Raw genomic sequence first — 18,058 nt, 5'->3', positions numbered from 1 at the left:
TATATTAAAATTAAATGAATTACGTAAAATATTTTTTTTTACTTAAAACTATCTGAAAATTTACAGATAAAAAAATGTATTAATAAAATTCTCTAATGGACTACCCTTTGAGAAAGTTTTCTATAGAACACTGAATTTGGATCCAAGAAACTGCCAAAGTTTTGGGAAAGCATCCTGTATTTCCCCCCCCCAAAAAAACTCTCCTTGAATGCAATAAGAGCACAGTCACGACATCAAGCAAACTAGAGTATTCAGTTCTTATTTCTGATTGTGTGTTTTTGTGAATGCCCAAACTTTAAAAAACGTCTTCAACTCAGATGAAATATTAGTAACAAAGTATTTGTTTACATACTGTGAGTGATTGGTAACCCATGAAATCTTCTGAATAATGTTTGTGTATAATTGGAAATATAGAAGGTTTTTTTTTCACTTGGCTAAACAAATTATACTTTCCAAGAAATTATATTTTTATTTAATCCTTTATACAAGTGTAAAGTATCTTCACAACTAGGAAACTTGTATATAGAGGCTGATAACTTCACATCAATTGCCTTAGTATCTTATAGTATCATGTAATGCAAATGGGAATGTTGAAAAAAAACTTGCTGGTTTTGCAAAAGTGCACGAAATACTTTTTTAAAAATATTGTTCCAAACACTTGGTATTTGGCAGTCATTTAATTATTGCCAGCAATATTAGGTCATGTGTATAGTATAGTATAATATACAAGTACGTGTATAGTATACAAAATGTTACACTGGCAAGAGAATGTCTAGCATTAACACTGAACTCTATGCCAGCCTCCAATTCAATATTTCAATTACAGCACATTTATCTCAATTTCTAAGCTTTTTTTTCCCAAAAGGATCCAAAACATTTCATATGTACTGACATTTATCTTTCAAATTCTTCTGAACATCATCTCATTACCTGCTTTTGCATGTCTTGGCTTTCTTACATTATTCTCAGTATCCTCAAAAGTGGCACATGCTAACATCTGAAGTGATACCAAGGTAGAAAGTAATACTACTTCTACCTCGGTATCACTTCTGGCTCCCACTGCTGATACCTGAATAAAGGTCGAAACCAGTCTGGATAGTGGCTCTTCCCTTAATGCATAGCATTATACATGTCCGTAAGGATATGTACATTGCATTATGGGATACTAAGGCAACTGATGTGAAGTCATTAGCCTCTATATACAAGTAGCCCAGTCATGAAATGACTTCATGCACAAACTTTGCTTAAACTTGGATAAAGGGTAAACCAAGAATATAACTTGGTTTGTCCTTTACTAGGATAAACTAGAATTATTCTATAAATTTAATCTTCTTTACACCATTTTCAAATTCTCATTATTGCAAGTTTCAAAATTAATATAAATCCTTTTAAAAGAATTAATAAGAATTAAGTAATGTAGGCAAGGTTTCTTGAGTCTCAGCTATTTATTTGTTCTCAAGGCATTTTTTCTCCCTGAAGTCCAGGATTTCTTTATGAAAATTTTAAATATATATTTATTATATTATTTTTTAAAAACATGCAAGCAATTGCTACAGTTATAGCATGATTATGGCAAATTTTGAATTTGCTTTAACATCCAAATTTTTAAATTATCCTCGTTCTGTTATAAAGGGGGAAAAAAAAGTTTATTTTTTCAAAATTATTCCAACATAAGTAAGAATAATTATTCCAATTTATATTAAGTCAGAGACACTAATTTCTCTGGGAATAAATCCCATATGAAAATGGAGCACTTAGCACCCTAAACAATCTACATTAGATTGTGCTTTTTTTTTTTTAAATGTAGTTATTAATTGAAATGAAATATTCAACAAAATATCATATTTTGTTTCAAGAAAGAAATGAATGACTTTGTTTCCCCCAAAGAAAAAATCCATGGCAATCTTATATTTGAAAAATTAGTGAGCATGTAGGATCATGAAAGTTGATCTTCATTTCAAAATCTGACACATCCCATATGCATGGCATTTCATGTCCAGGTTTTGAAAGTTTTAGCTTAAAAAATAAACTACTTCTTTACAAGTAAAAAGAAGGTCAAGGATGAAAACAATTTTTGTTTCTAATCCTTAGGTTCTTGGTTTTGATATGTTCTTTTCAGAACTTGTTAATATGCCAAAGATTTAATTTGTTCAAACTTCATGTGAAATATCATTCAGTGTTTTGAATTTTATTTGGTAAATGAATCAGAGAATGTTTATTTTTTTTATTTTAAATTAGTAAAGAATGCTGCTGGTAGTGTTTAATATTTTATTGTTTATATGATAGCTGTATTGAGATGGGATAAGAATGGAAACTTACCTTCAATTTATGAGCATTCAGCTTATACCAATTGTTGCAGTGATGGCTAAATTTACTTCATACAGCGTGCTATAAATTCAAAACTGTAGGCTCTCTAGGTTTAGTTTTGTAATTTAAATTAAAATATATGAAATGCATTTAAATTAAAATATTTGCAAAAACAAATTCCTGTAATATTTTTAAATATGAACTACGCCTCAATTTTTTTTAAATTATTTGATATAAAACATTTTTGTAACAGTTTTCTGTAAAAAGTTACATCACAGTTAAGTTGAAACATCTGTTTTTACATGTTCCACGAAAAAAAAAAAAAAAATATATATATATATATATATATATGACAGAATGATCATTGACTCAGTTAACATACACAGTTTTATGAAGAATTAAATGACTAGAACCGAGATTTAAGTAAAAAGTTTTTAATATAAACACACTACTAGTTTTGGCCTGAAACAGCCTTCTTCAGGTGACATTATAAAAGAAGAAAAAACACTAAACATTGAGGGATAAAAGACTATGAACAACATAGACAGTCTTTATACATAATTAGCATGAAAACGTTGTAGTTGCATTTGAAGCTGTTCTTTCGTTTGTTGCATTGTTGGGAGAGTGCGTGCTTGCTGCATCACGTGAACACCAGTACATGATTACAGCTGAATGACTATCTGGGAGGTTGTAGCTCAAGTTGTTATTTAGATGAACAGGATTGAAGATGATTTCTCTAGATTCCACAATTTTTCTCTCTACTTCGTCACTGCAACGGAAGATGTTAGTAGATTTTTCCCAGCAGACTTTGTGACTTTGGTTATCATCATTAGGATTAGCCAAGAAAAGGATATGACTTGATAATACACTCGCTTGCTGTCTCTTGTAAGTAATGTCCCTCACGTGTCTTCCATATGCATTTCGACAGATTTGTCTGTCTGCCCAAAATAAGGAATATCACAATCACACAATATTTTATACACACTAGGGTATTTGAGTTGATGATGACAAGGTTTTGGGTGGCTAATTAAGGAACGGATCTTTGGAAGTGGAGTGAACAAGGTTCTGATATTGTATTTTCTTAGAACTTTTGCTAATTTATATGAAACAGTACTTATGTAAGGAATAGATATATTGCCTTTGAATCTATTTGTTTCTTCTGAGTGATGTCTAGAAGGATTAAGAAGGAATTTGTCAATGATTTTCTTGGAATATCCATTAACTTTGAAAGAAGTTTTCAGATGGTTTATTTCTGTAAGAAGTTCATTTGGGTCATCAAGAAGAGAACAGGCTCTATATCCCAAGGTGGAAATTATTCCAAGCTTATGAGGAGGGAAATGATGGGACTGGCTGTGCAGATATCTGTTGGTATGTGTGGGCTTTCTATATATTGATATTTTTAGTTTACCAGAATTTTTAGTTTGCTAGACATCACTCAGAAGAAACAAATAGATTCAAAGGCAATATATCTATTCCTTACATAAGTACTGTTTCACATAAATTAGCAAAAGTTCTAAGAAAATACAATATCAGAACCTTGTTCACTCCACTTCCAAAGATCCGTTCCTTAATTAGCCACCCAAAACCTTGTCATCAACTCTAATACCCTGGTGTATATAAAATATTGTGTGATTGTGATATTCCTTATTTTGGGCAGACAGATAAATCTGTTGAAATACGTATGGAAGAACACATGAGGGACATTACTTACAAGAGACAGCGAGCGAGTGCATTATCAAGTCATATCCTTTTCTCGGCTAATCCTAATGATGATAACCAAAGTCTGCTGGGAAAAATCTACTAACATCTTCCGTTGCAGTGACGAAGTAGAGAGAAAAATTGTGGAATCTAGAGAAATCATCTTCAATCCTGTTCATCTAAATAACAACTTAAGCTACAACCTCCCAGATAGTCATTCAGCTGTAATCATGTACTGGCGTTCACATGATGCAGCAAGCACGCACTCTCCTGACAATGCAACAAACGAAAGAACAGCTTCAAATACAACTACAACGTTTTCATGCTAATTATGTATAAAGACTGTCTATGTTGTTCATAGTCTTTTATCCCTCAATGTTTAATGTTTTTTCTTCTTTTATAATGTCACCTGAAGAAGGCTGTTACAGGCCGAAACTAGTAGTGTGTTTATATTAAAACCTTTTTACTTAAATCTCAGTTCTAGTCATTTAATTCTTCATATATTTTTAAAAGAATTGAATGACATAAACCGAGAAAAAAGGTTTAATAGTATCACACGACTAGTTTCAGCTTTTTACAGCCTTCTTTAGGTGTTTTTATAAAAGAAAAGAAAAAACATTAAACATAAAAACTGAAGAGCACAAGAAAGTTCACTATACATATTTAACGTGAAAGTGTTGTAGTTTATGTATTCAAAGCTGTTCCTTCGTTGGACACATTGTTGGGTGAGTGTGTGCATGCGTATAGCATCTTGTGAGCGCCAGTATTTGATCACAGCAGAATGATAGTCTGGGAGGTTATAGCTTAATTTATTATTTAAATGTACAGGGTTGAGGACGATTTCTCTAGATTCTACAATTTTTCTCTCCAATTCATAATGGCAATGAAAAATGTTGTTAGATCTATCCCAAAGGATTGTATGACTATGGTTTTCATCATCAGAATCGGCCGTAAAAAGGATATCTGGATAAAGCACTGGCACATGTTCTCTTGTAAGAGATGTCCCTCCTCAGAAACTTGGAATTATTTCTGCTTTGGGACATAGAATTCGCTCTCTTCTTGAAGACCCAGATGAACTTCATAAAAAAATCAATTTTCTTAGATCAACTTTTAGATTGAATGGTTATTCTCAAAAAATTACTAAAAAATTCCTTTTTAATCCTCCTAGTTGCCATACTGAAGAAATGAATAATGTTAAAGGAAATATATCTATACCATACATAAGCTCAGTTTCTCAAAAATTAGCCAAGGTTCTCAAAAAAATATAACATTAGAACATTATTTACTCCGCTTCCTAAGATCCGCTCTCTAGTGAGTCGTCCAAAGCCTAGCCATCACAATCTAAAATATCCCGGTGTGTATAAGATGTGGTGTGACTGTGACATTCCTTACTTTGGCCAGGTGGAAGTCTATTGAATTGCGTATGAAGGAGCACAGGAGGGACATCACTTACAAGAGAACACATGCCAGTACTTTATTCAGCCATATCCTTTTTTCGGCCAATTCTGATGATGAAAACCATAGTCATACAATCCTTTGGGATAGATCTAACAACGTTTTCCATTGCCATGACAAATTGGAGAGAAAAATTGTAGAATCTAGAGAAATCATCCTCAACCCTGTATATTTAAATAATAATTTAAGCTATAACCTCCCAGACTGTCATTCTGCTGTGATCAAATACTGGCACTCATGAGATGCTATACGCACACACTTATTCAAAGCTGTTCCTTCATTGGCCACATTGCTGGGTAAGTGCGTGCATATAGCATCTCGTGAGCGCCATTACTACAACGTTTTCACATTAAATATGTATAGTGACTTTCCTGTGCTGTTCACAGTTTTTATCTTCAATGTTTAATGTTTTTTCTTTTCTTTTATAAAAACACCTGAAGAAGGCTGTAAAAAGTCGAAACTAGTCGTGTGATACTATCAAACCTTTTCCTCAGTTTATGTCATTCAATTCTTTTAAAAATATGTTTAACAACTGAGTAAATGAACCTCCACACACACACACACACACACTGATGCATGGAGAGTTTCATCTGATGTGCCAATTTGGTATACAACTCAATGCAAACGCGTTTTAAGGCAGCTTAGGCTGTTGTGCAGCTCTTGGTGAGATCTCCCAAATTTTGCGTGGTTTAATGAGCAGTCATCATCGTTGAAATTCGGAGTGTATTTTAAAGCTGATATTTTAAATTTTACAAGCGTTTCAAAAATTTTTAACACATACAAGCCAACAATGGGTTATTTCAGTGTTTTTGCATTGCATTAAAATTTCATCATATTTTTACAAATTACTACCATTTGATAGAGCTCTCTGGATAAAGAATTTAATTTTTTTTTTGTCTGGCGAAAATTATGGAAGTACTGACATTTGAAAATCCAACTCTTGAACCAACTGGAAGGAAAAAACTTGGTGAAACCAAGGGGTGTGGTGGTTTTAGAGGTTGAAGATTAATAAAGATTTGTTTTTGTAATAGGTGTGTGTATGTGTACCATCCTCTAATATTTTTCTTTCTTTCCCAGTATAACAGGTGACGAATGTAATGGATAAGGATGAGTGTATGTGGCCTTTTTTGACAGATTGCAAAAGATTTGAAAAGACATTGGTTTAGATTGATGGCTAAAGTTGTAGTAAAATTAGATCTTTATAGCAAATCATTAGTGACGTACTGTCAGGCCATTGTCTATTAATGATATTGCCAAAAGTTTGAATGTAGATATACATTATAGAGAAATGCAAAGTGAGAATATCGCTATGAGGAAAGCAGAACAGTGGGTTTTCAAGATTTGACTGTCACTGAAGGTTAGTGGGGATACGAGTACAGTATAATACTGCAAAATGTAAGATTTGAAAGGCAAAGTTAAGATGTTCTTTATTCATTTGGTGAGAATATTAAAGGAGGTATAGGAGTTATGAGACTTAGGAGGTAACAGACAAGTGCCTGAAAATTGGGAGGGGGGGTGGAGAGAAAGAGCACCCTGCAAGTATTGTCAAGACAGTGAATTATGGCAATGAGACAAAATTAAGATTATAGTACAACTATAATTTCTTTCTTCATTCATACTGCATTTGGATTACTGTTTGTAGTTTTGGTCATAATTTTCAAGAACATAAGATTTTGGAGAAGGTCTATAGAAGAGACTAGATTAGTGTAAAGTTTCTGGTATGTTAGCTATAATGACAGTAGTCTAGACTCTGGTTTACAGGAGTAAGAGGTGATATGATTGAGACACATGGTGAGGAGTACCAGATTAATGCAGAAGAGATTTTTCATAGATGGAAGAGATTGCCCATTTTTTTATGGCTCCTTCCCATGAAAAGTTGAAACTATAATGACTGGCAATATGGGTGAGCAGTACATTTTTTTTGTTTTTACTAATTTTATTTTAATTTGGATTTTTGCATAATCTGAAATCCCTGTTCTAGATCAAGCATGAAACTTTCAAATCACTTCAGGCCTCCTGTAAAGAGGGAGCACTGGTCTCACACCAAGTGATGAAATTAGTCTTCAACCTAAGTCACCATGGCTGGATTCAAACTTGCAGAAGTTTAGGCATGATTTAATAGTTTGGATTATCCACAATGTCTTTACTCAGGTTCTGGTGATAATTTTTATTGTGTCATGCTAAACAATTAGAAGTTTTTTTTTTTAATTGGATAATTTCTTATTAATGGGAATATTATTTTGAAATTTCCTTTTCTGATAGATGGAAGTTAATAACATTTGGCATATAGGACCTCTTAAAAGGAGTCATTTCAATTTTTCTTTCAGTTGAACTATTTTAATAACTAGCCAAGCCAAATTGATTATAGCAGTTATAACTTATATCTCGCAATTCAATGTTTCAGCTTGAGAATTCAGGAATTAGGTTAACTAAGAGTTTAAGAACAATGTGAACCAAATTAGAGAAAATTGAATTGCCTGATATAGGGTTTCTGCCCTGAGAATTCCCAGGACAAAATTTTTGAATTTGTTAACATTTATTATGAATTAATGAAACTACTTAACGACAGCAATAAAATGTTATTTATTTTATACAGCAATATAAATTGTGTAATTTTAATATCTCGACTTCAGCTTCAAAAAAATATATAAATCCATCTGAAATTTGGAGGCACTTCAAGAAATTTAAAAATGAGGAAGCAGATCAAATGCAATTATTGCCTAAAGTAGTCATATAAAGGATAAAATACATATGGACTCATAAGACACTTAGAATGTATGTAAGAATCTCATTTTAAAACATGGGCCAAGGAATACATGAAACCTTCAAGTAGCCAAATAAGAACTAAGGCTGGTTAATCAATTTTAAACTCTGTAAAAGCAGAATTAAATGAGAGTAAATCCTTAGCAGTCAAGAAAGATTCAATCCAAATTCGAACAGTTACTAGTAGTTCTTTGGTTAGTCAAATATCTTAATTTTGGACTAATGAACATGAAGAACAAAAATTAAAGAATTAACAGAATTTGATCACCGTTTTAGTCTTACTTTGAATGAGTGGTCCAATATTGAAATTAATGACTTTTTTTTTTTTTTAATTTCGATGTTGTTGTTCATTCAGATGATGCAAGAAATTTTAATTTACAATTAGTTCATATACCCGAAAAAAAAAATAATAATAATAATACCACAATTTCATTTATAAAGTCATAATAATTTAAGTCAAGCTAATTCAAATGTCATAATACAGGCAAGTCAACTGGAGAACACATGCAATTAACAGACAAAAAACTACTAATGGGAAGTAAACAGCAAATCAGATTGTGGATAGTAATGTAAAATGTGAAAGATAATTATTATTTTAAGGCATCTCCATGGAGTCCAGAGACTCATTGTGGGAGCCCAAATTAACCATTATACAGAAAAATCCTATACTTCTCAAACTCATTCGCTGTTGGAGGAACTAAACTAAATTTGGCAATTTCTTATACTCACTCACAACTCTCTTCACACAAAATGTCTAGTTTTTACACCTTTGCTAACCACACTGTTTACACAACTTCCACAGATGAAACCACATTCTCTTACTATTTGTCTATATTGAAAACATTCCTATGCATCAATTTTATAAAAAAACTTTTATATCTTAAATGTTTCTACCATGTCCCTTCTTTCCTGTCTATCAACTAAACTTTGCAACACAAACACCTTTAACCTATTCTCATACAGCGCATTCCACAGACCTGTCATCAGCTTAGTCACCTAGTCTGAATCTTCTCTACCACCTCCTGGTCCCAAAGAAACCCAGGTGACCAAATCTGTGCACAGTGGTCAAGATGCAATCAAATCAAAGCCTTATAAAGAGGAATAATAACTTCTTTTTTATTTGTTAACGTGTTTTTCAACATTCAAGTAATCATTTGAGTTAATTTGCCAACTTTGGCAATATGCTTTCTGAACTTCAACTCTCTCCACTTTCATCCCCAAGTCCCTAACCTCATCAATTACCTGCAATCCAATACCATCAATATGATACACCATATACAATTTTTTCAACCCAAAGTGCATAATCTTACATTTTGGAACATTAAATTGACAATCATTATCCTTTGCCCACAATGCCAATTTCTTTAAATCATCCTGCAGGATATCTACATCACCTTTATCAACTACAACATTGTTCTCTCCAGTTTTGCATCATCAAAACAACTGAATATCCTTCTTAAATCATTGATATACAAATTAAAGATTAGTGGCCCTAATACCGAACCCTGAGGTACTCCACTAGTCGCAATCATTCTCCTGGTTTCCACTCCACCATCTACTACTCTCTGGTGTCTGTCATCAGCCAGCTCCCTTATTCATGCTACTAGCCTCATATCCATTCCCATTTGTTTCAGCTTTCGTAATAGTTTTCCATATTTGTATTCTGTCAAATGCTTTGGCAAAGTCAAGCAGTATCATGGTATAACCATTAGCTTGATCTAATTCTGTTGTCATTTTATTATAAAATGTGAATAAATTATTAAGACAGAAAGAACCAACCCTTTACAAAGCCATGCTACCCAGTACAGACTATCACATTCCTACCATTCACTCCACTGGTGAATTTCACCTTTCAACTTTTCCAATACTTTAAACAACCACTCCTGATATATTAACTGGTCTGTAGTTTACTACCTTTGTCTTGGAGCCACGTTCATGAAATGGGACTATCTTGCTGCTTTCACTCTCTTAGAACCCTGCCAGAGCTGAGACTTCAATCAACAACTTCATCAGAGGCAATGCTGATTCACTTGCACATTCACACAGCATATGGGCTGATGTGCCATCCAGTCCCATTGCTTTGTTCACATTCATATTTTTTTAATATGCTCAATGCCTGTTCCTCAATATTCACATGTGTGTGTCTCTGTAACATCAGCAACTGTAAAATCTCCACCTGGATAATACACCTTCGCAAACTGATCACTCAGCAACTCAACTATTGCTTTTGATTCAGTCACCTTCCTACCATAAGCAATGTTTAAAGTCATCCTACCATAATCATTTTTCCTCTTACCTGTTACAAAAAGCTCTTTTGGGTTTACTTTGGCCTGTTTAGCTAATTCTCTCTCTCTCAGTCTAATTTGGCCTTTACCATACTAGTTACCCTTCTTGCTTGTACTTTGTGCTACTCATGAGTATGCTGATCACTTAATTTATATTTCCTCCAGGTTTTCTTATTATTATTATTATTTTTTTTTTTTTTTTTTTTTTTTTTTTCAGCTCATGGTCACTCTCCCCAATTGGAGGAAATAGTGTCTACCTTGGTTATGGATATATCTTATGATGCTATTATCAGATCCAACATACTCAAGTCTCCCATAACAATTGTTTGGCCTACACTCATTATACTAATCTGTCGATACATGGCATCATCTTCTTGTGGACCCCCTGGTCTATAGCAGCACCCAAAAACATATTTTGTCCTGTTTGCCTCTATCTCAACACCAGACAGCCTCAATGGAACACGTGCAGCTGCTGCTCGACATCCTTACACAGTGCACCTTGAAACTCACAGAACATGTTTCTTCTCCTCCTCCATCCCTGCAACTGCTATACTATGGAACAGTCCTCCCCTTTATATGTTCCCTAACGAATACAATATAGTCATTCCAATCCAATGTGAACAAATACCTTCTTTCCCAACCCATACACGGTACTAATGTACTATAGGTTGATCTACCAACCTCTTGTGTATGGGCTCAACATTAAAAAGAGAACCATCTCCCTAAGATGTAAAAGCCACCTTAACTTCTAGTTTTATTGATTGTAATTCTTCAACTATCATCTGCAATACCTCACCTCTTGTCCCACTCTATCCTCCATGAAAATACAATACTCTTTACATTCTATCCCTGTAACTATATAATTGTCAGTCAACCGGTCTCACTGATGCCTATAATTTTTTGCAAAGTCTAGCTGACCAATACCAAAAACTTCTCATCCCTATTCCCGATACTTCTTGCATTCTTGTACATGCATTTCAACATCCCTTTGTACCCACAGCAACTCTTATGTAATACCATTACCAACCCATTCAAATCAGAAACCTATGAAATCCCATTTGGCATTGCATAATCGTTACTGGACACGTGCTCATTTATCACAGGGGGGTGACCAGACACACATGCTTGATGTCATCCTCCCTAATATCTCTAGTTTCCCTGGTTCTGCACTATCACACTCACTAAACAATACTTTCTCCAAACATCTAACTTCAAAACCATTTAGATGTAGTCCGTCAAACATATAAGTCCTTTTGTCCATCAAATTATTCACTCCATACATGAATAAACTGCACACCATTCCTCTAAAACAATCTTCTCACTGACTCATTGGCAATCATGGTCCTCAGTTCTGTCAGTGAAGAGCCTTTCCATGATGAGCGATACCTCAGCACCATTACAAAATCTTGATTTAAACAGGACATTTTAGTGACATGACTCAAAATGAAACAAAAATTATGTTATAAATAAATTACACATAACATACCTATAGTACACACAATCATTCTATATGACTGACTGCTGCAATAATAAATATCACTCCACAAGAATGCTACTGTGAAACTTTTTTTTACGACAATGTTTCCATGCTTATTATTAAGCAAAAATTAACTATAACAGATTGTTGTGACGAAGTGAAGTAGCTGCAGAGTTGGCTAAATTTTGAATTAAGTTTGTGAAATATAGTCATTTTTTTTTTGTTGTTTTCAGTACTTGTGTGAAAGGGTTAATTCTTCAAACACAATAAGTTCCTCATTTTGCAATAACTATCCTAAATGAAGAGTGACCTTAAGGGAGCTCTAGTGATCTTTGATTACTGATAAACCTTAAGGTTTATTAGTAATCCAAATGACATTATTACTTTAGTAAGTTTTTCGTTGTAATGCAGGTATTATTTCAACCTTACAAAAAAGGCTATAAATAACTGTCACCTTTAAATGGGGGGGGGGGGATCATGAATTCTCCTGCCCAGACATAGCACTTAATATTCTCTTAGGAATTTTTCCCTCCCTAAATGGCCATATTCTAATTCATTTCGAATAAGAAATAGATTTTGATCGGTTGCAATTTTTGAATGAAGTATTATTGTATTTTCAATAATAAAATCTGAATTTTAAAATAGTATACGGGATTGTAAATAATAGCTTTCTGTAAATGTACAGCACATTATTCACAGTTGGGTTACTAAGAATTAAACATACAGGTATGTCTGCTGCTTCACATTTGGATAAAGGATGAAACCAAGAATACAAATTTGTCATTTATTATGTTCACCAACTGAACTTATGGAAAATGATAAACTCATTCCCCATGCTATAAGATTCAAATCCAGGGTCTTTTTAAACAAAATAAATTTATATAACATAAACTGTACATTGCAAAATTTAAAAACAAATGAAAGCTTTGAATGTACACACACACACACAAAAAAAAGGGGCAAAATTTTGTTCCTGAAAGAATGACTGAGCAAAGTTATACATGGTAGTGGAAAGAATCATACCTACATTCTTTATTGTTCGAAGTAATCTACAGCAGCATTCCACTTACAATGCCATAAAAATTAAGACCAACTCAAAATTTTCCAGTGGTGATATATTATACACCTTTCAATGCTCCAACATTAAAACTACCAGAGCCACTGACTTCATACAATTTAAAATAATAAAATCCATTAACATACACATTTGACATTTTTTAAATTAAATTTTTGATGGTGGTTGGGGTAGGAATCATGGCTTTGATGTTAACTTACCACTGATTTATTCAATAAGAAAATTCAAAGTTAAAATTTTTGGTTGTTTAGATTATACCAAAACAAGCAAAGATAAACAAGGTATTTTAGTATGTATGTCTTTTGTGCAAAGAAAAACTCCAAGATGTAAAAAAAAAGTACCTTCCTCACTTCCACGAGTATGAAACTTCCCATTATATAAGATTCTAATGAAAATATCTTCTTGGATGATAAAAATAAACATACTCAAAGAGCATTTTCTAATATAATGTTTTAACAAAAAAAGTCTGCTTAATTTTTTTACTTTTCAAATATGAAGAAAATGAAATTCTCTTTAATGCAATAAAAACATTAGAAAAAGAGCAACTAAAAAATTTGGAATTAAATTTCCTAACTCTGATGAAGGACTGAATTTTGAATCTCTATGACAAAAACACTGCACAATGCATCGTGAATTAAGAACAAATGGAAAAACTAAGCTTTCTACTAAAAGTACACTGAAAAACCGGAGCATGGAAATGGCCAATAATTTTGTGTGTTTTAACACATAATGCAGGACACAAGTTTAGCACATAAGTTGATATGAACTTGCCCATTCGCATCAATTTGCAGTTTAGGAAAGTTTCTCTTTTAAAATCAGGAAATCCATCCATAAAAATTATCTCAGACCAATTATCTCAAATTCATAGTCTTAAAGCAGCTTAATTTTTTCCCTTAAATTATTTCAACATTGATATTATGCACTGGTTGTAGTCTTAAATTTCTTATCACAAACTGTTCTAACTAAATTGTAAGAAGAAAGTTTAAATGTATTTAATGTTCAATTTCAACTAAAATGCAGTCAATTTTATGTTATGAAGTACTTTATTATAAAAAAAAAAAGTCAAGAAACTGCTCTAAGCAGTATCCCAAATTAGCTTTATTTAAAAAAAATAATAAAATAACACTGGTCTTGCACCCAGCAGTAAGACATCTGTGAGCCTTTGAGCCTTATTATGGGTGCAATCTTGTTGATTTTCAAAATAAAACTATGCAGAATTGCAACTAAATGAGAATTACCAAAATATTAAATGACTAATGACTGTTTTTTAATAATAAAATTTACACTTTTCGTATAGTAACAAAACTAATTGCATATTAAACTACGTTAATTCATTTTTTAAAATCAAATATCTTGAACACACTAACAAGCAAGGACAGAAAAATTAATTTTTCCCTTTATAAGGCTTTAATAAGAACACATCTGAATTATATGCACGAAGATCTGGTCACCTGGTTCAACAGGAATGAAGTAATGGAGAGGATCCAGAGCCAAGTGACAAAGATTGTGACAGGCCAATGAAATACTTCCTATGAGAACAGATTGAAGGTCTGGGTGTTTCAAGAATTAGTTGATAGGCAAAAATGAGGAAACATGGTAGAAACATAAATTATTAAAGTGATTTTATAGGCTTGACACTGAAGACTTTGTACAGTATATAGTAGGAAAGGAGAAAACATGGAGTCATCTGTGGAAATGTGTAAGCATGGTTATCAAAAGGTGTTAGAACTAGATTTTTTTTATTTATTGGCAAATGGTTTGCCAGAGGTGGTTGAGTGTGTTCTGTCAATGAATGGGTTTAAGAGAGGTATGATAGGCACTGGAAAAAATGGGTCTCCTGCATTTTTTTTTTTTTTTGCGACTCCACAGAGATATATAACAAAAAAATATACGCACATAAAGAAAGCATTAAGGAATATTTACACTGATGTTACTCTGGCTGTCTGATGGTAGAAACTGGAATATGCCTTTGCAATTCCAAGTATCAATTAAAAATATGTTCATGCCATTTCTTTAATTAAAAAGAAATGGATTTTGGAGAAAAAATTAACAGGAAATAGAGATTACATGTAGGTTAAAAATAAAGAACCAAAGAATATATTAACTGACTTAAAAAACTAAGTTTAAAATCACTTATTTGTTTCACTGAATTCTCAAAGATCAGATGATGTCTTGAATACAACACAGAATTCAAGACAAGTTCACAAACGAAATAAACTAATATTTCTTGTATAAAAACTATCACTTAAATCCACAGACAAAGCGGAATTCATTACTTTTAATGAAATTCCTTGAAAATGAAAAAAAAATGTTAATTTTTCCACTTTCAAAAATGCCGTGAAAAATGATTTTTATACTTTCATTACAGGAATTTTTTTTGTCGACCATGAAGATTTTTTTCCCTAGTTTTCCTAAAATATTTTCAAAATATTGTTTAGCAAGTAAAGCTTTCTACCAAAATAAATACCTCTGCCTATATGTGAAGATAAACAATGGCCGTTACATTCGACTTGATCACCTTTAAAAATATTCATTTCTTGCATAACAATAGCGCTCATATTCTTTACTATATTATCATGCAAAAAATAGTGTACATAGAATACCAGGCGTATGCTTTGGAAACTTGTTCTAACTTGCTAAGTTATTACCATTAAAGTTCGAAATTAAGAATATATTTAAAATACAAGTATACAAATGGTGATTTAGGAATTTTTAGGTCTAGTTAGACTATTTAAATTAATTTCATAAACCAGTTGTAGGAAATCATACATTCTTTTACCCCAGCATGATTCTACAAAATGGAAAGATTCTTTGAATAATCAAGCTGACTGATGACATGCCGTGCAAATAAAAACATTGGATGTTTGTTTGTTTTTTAATTTCATTAAGATGAAAATAAAGTTTAGTGTTAAATGATAACATGTCTTAGGATTGCATGCAATATCACTGTGATGACATATTGAAGAATTACTTGAAATGGAAAAGAAACATGTTCAATGAAAACAATAAAAATCGTAAATTTAATATACAATGCTAAATTCATTGGTAAATGTTTAAATAACTTGTGTATAATTTCCGTTCGGCAACAACTCTGAAGAGAAGCACCAGATGTACACTTGCCAACTTTAGTTTGGGCACCGTCCGAAAGTCAGCAACTCAAGAGTAGTTAGCCAAGGTGCGTCGGTCTCAAACGAATATTGAAAAAAAGATGTATGATACTTAACTACAAATTATATCAAAATGGCGGATAATGATCATAACCAGGCTTAACAACGCCGATGATTTACATTACAAGCACCAGCAATGGCCAGACATGCCGACACAAGGCAGCTTAAACCCGCCGTGAAGTTTCACTTACCTTAACTTATACGATTACTGCAACTCCACACAACAGGCTTATCTTCATTATGTACTGTACATTTGATGCTAACTTTAAAATGCTTTAGTTTTTTTTCACTACACTTTTCATTCCATTTCTGATTGCGTGACATTCGAGTATGTCGACGTTGCAAGCCACACTTTCACTCAACAACAGCAGACGGTACACATCGTCATAAGCCTAAAGCGCAAGAAACTAAGGGGGGAAAGGGGGATTCAAAAGGCCACGGAAAATCTTGGGTATCACGTACTTTGTATCACATTGTGTATTATAAACCACTGTACACAATCCACTTTGTAGTCCAAAAGCACGAACCACAATTTCCTTTCACAGTGCAAACCGAAGCTACGCCGCGATTACATTAGTAAAAAAATACGTTATCATTAATATGATAAACTCACCGTAACAAAAGACTAGCATATAATTGTAAATATGGCCGCACACAAGGCAGTAGTCAGAACGCCGTCAGTTAGGAGAATTTACTTGATAAGACTGTCACAAGCAATGAGGCATCTTTATAAACTAAAGGCAATGAATATTTACATACAATGCCAAGAATTTTATAAAGATTTTTAAATATCAAAACTTACTGTCTAAAATTTATTAAAATTTTCAAAAATCATCAATTGATACTCCTAAATTCTCCTTCTTAATAGATCAACGTTTAACAAAGATAAATTGCTACACGTTATATGATTGGTCTATCCTCTTATAAAGCAATATCCGATTGGTTATTGCTAGTAAAGGCTTAGATTTGTTGTTTAATGAGTAATACTACTTTCGTGTCTCCCTCTCTTGGCAATTTCGACACTTAATATATCTGAACATCGAAATAAGATTTACGATTATAGAACTACTTGTTTATGAAAAAACGAAAAATCATGAAATGAATAAATAAATAAAATAATATAAAATAATATCCTTTATGTAAATAAAGAATGTTATTTCAGATAACGATATTTCAATATCAGATAACAATAACAAATAGAAACACTAAAGTAAAAGAAATTCATTTAATTTGAAAGAAACAATAGAAAACTTGTAAGTGGGGGGAAGGGGGGAGGACTGTTAGAAAACACAGATGATCAAACTTTAAATGAGAAGGAAGAAAATGATTGAAAGAATTTAACTTTATTAAAAAAATATAAAGAATTTATTACAGTGAGATTATTGTAATAATTTTATTAATAAAGTTGCTAATCCTGATGAGATACATTAAAAAAAGTGTCCATTCTAAACGTTTCATGCAAGATTTAAATTCTAGATTAAATTCAAATGGCCAGAGTATAGCTATACTAGTTATGTATGAAGACTAAATGTTAATAATAAGAAAACAAAACATTTTAAGTGAAAACATCAGAACCCAAAATATATAGGAATTAGGGAAAATGTACGGACCTCGTTTAAAAAATAAACATAACAAAAAAAAATCAGCTAATGCCTTTTTATTCCCATTTATAGGGAGTAGGCGAGGCCATTTAGCCCTATCTAACTTTTGGAGACTAAGTGGGCAGTTCAATCTCCACTGGTACCCAATCAGAGATAGCTGGCCCAAGGCTATCACTAATTAAGCGGCACGCAGTGACGAGAGACGGCTCAACAAGTGCCGCCATCTCGTG

General features: G+C 32.6%; 1 protein-coding gene across 4 annotated transcripts in view; it reads right to left on the bottom strand.

Moving 5' to 3' along the window:
• Positions 1-17,100, bottom strand: part of LOC150099350 (uncharacterized) — a 350,001-nt gene extending 332,901 nt beyond the window's left edge. For 2 of the 4 annotated variants that reach the window (XM_090404451.1, XM_090404452.1), the window contains exon 1: positions 16,841-17,100. The gene's annotated coding sequence lies outside the window, so the exon portion shown is untranslated. Of the gene's footprint in view, positions 1-16,418; positions 16,817-16,840 lie in introns of those variants that run through there. The other 2 variants (XM_090404450.1, XM_090404454.1) reach the window with 1 other exon arrangement.
• Between the last annotated feature and the right edge of the window lie 958 nt (positions 17,101-18,058).

This window comes from Typopeltis vanoorti, chromosome 14 (assembly GCF_054136105.1).
Source record: "Typopeltis vanoorti isolate ZY-2024b chromosome 14, IOZ_Tvanoo_1.0, whole genome shotgun sequence".
NCBI classification, from domain to species: domain Eukaryota; kingdom Metazoa; phylum Arthropoda; class Arachnida; order Uropygi; family Thelyphonidae; genus Typopeltis; species Typopeltis vanoorti.
The sequence above is the reverse complement of the archived record's forward strand: the minus strand, read 5'-3'. Positions and strand labels throughout refer to the sequence as shown.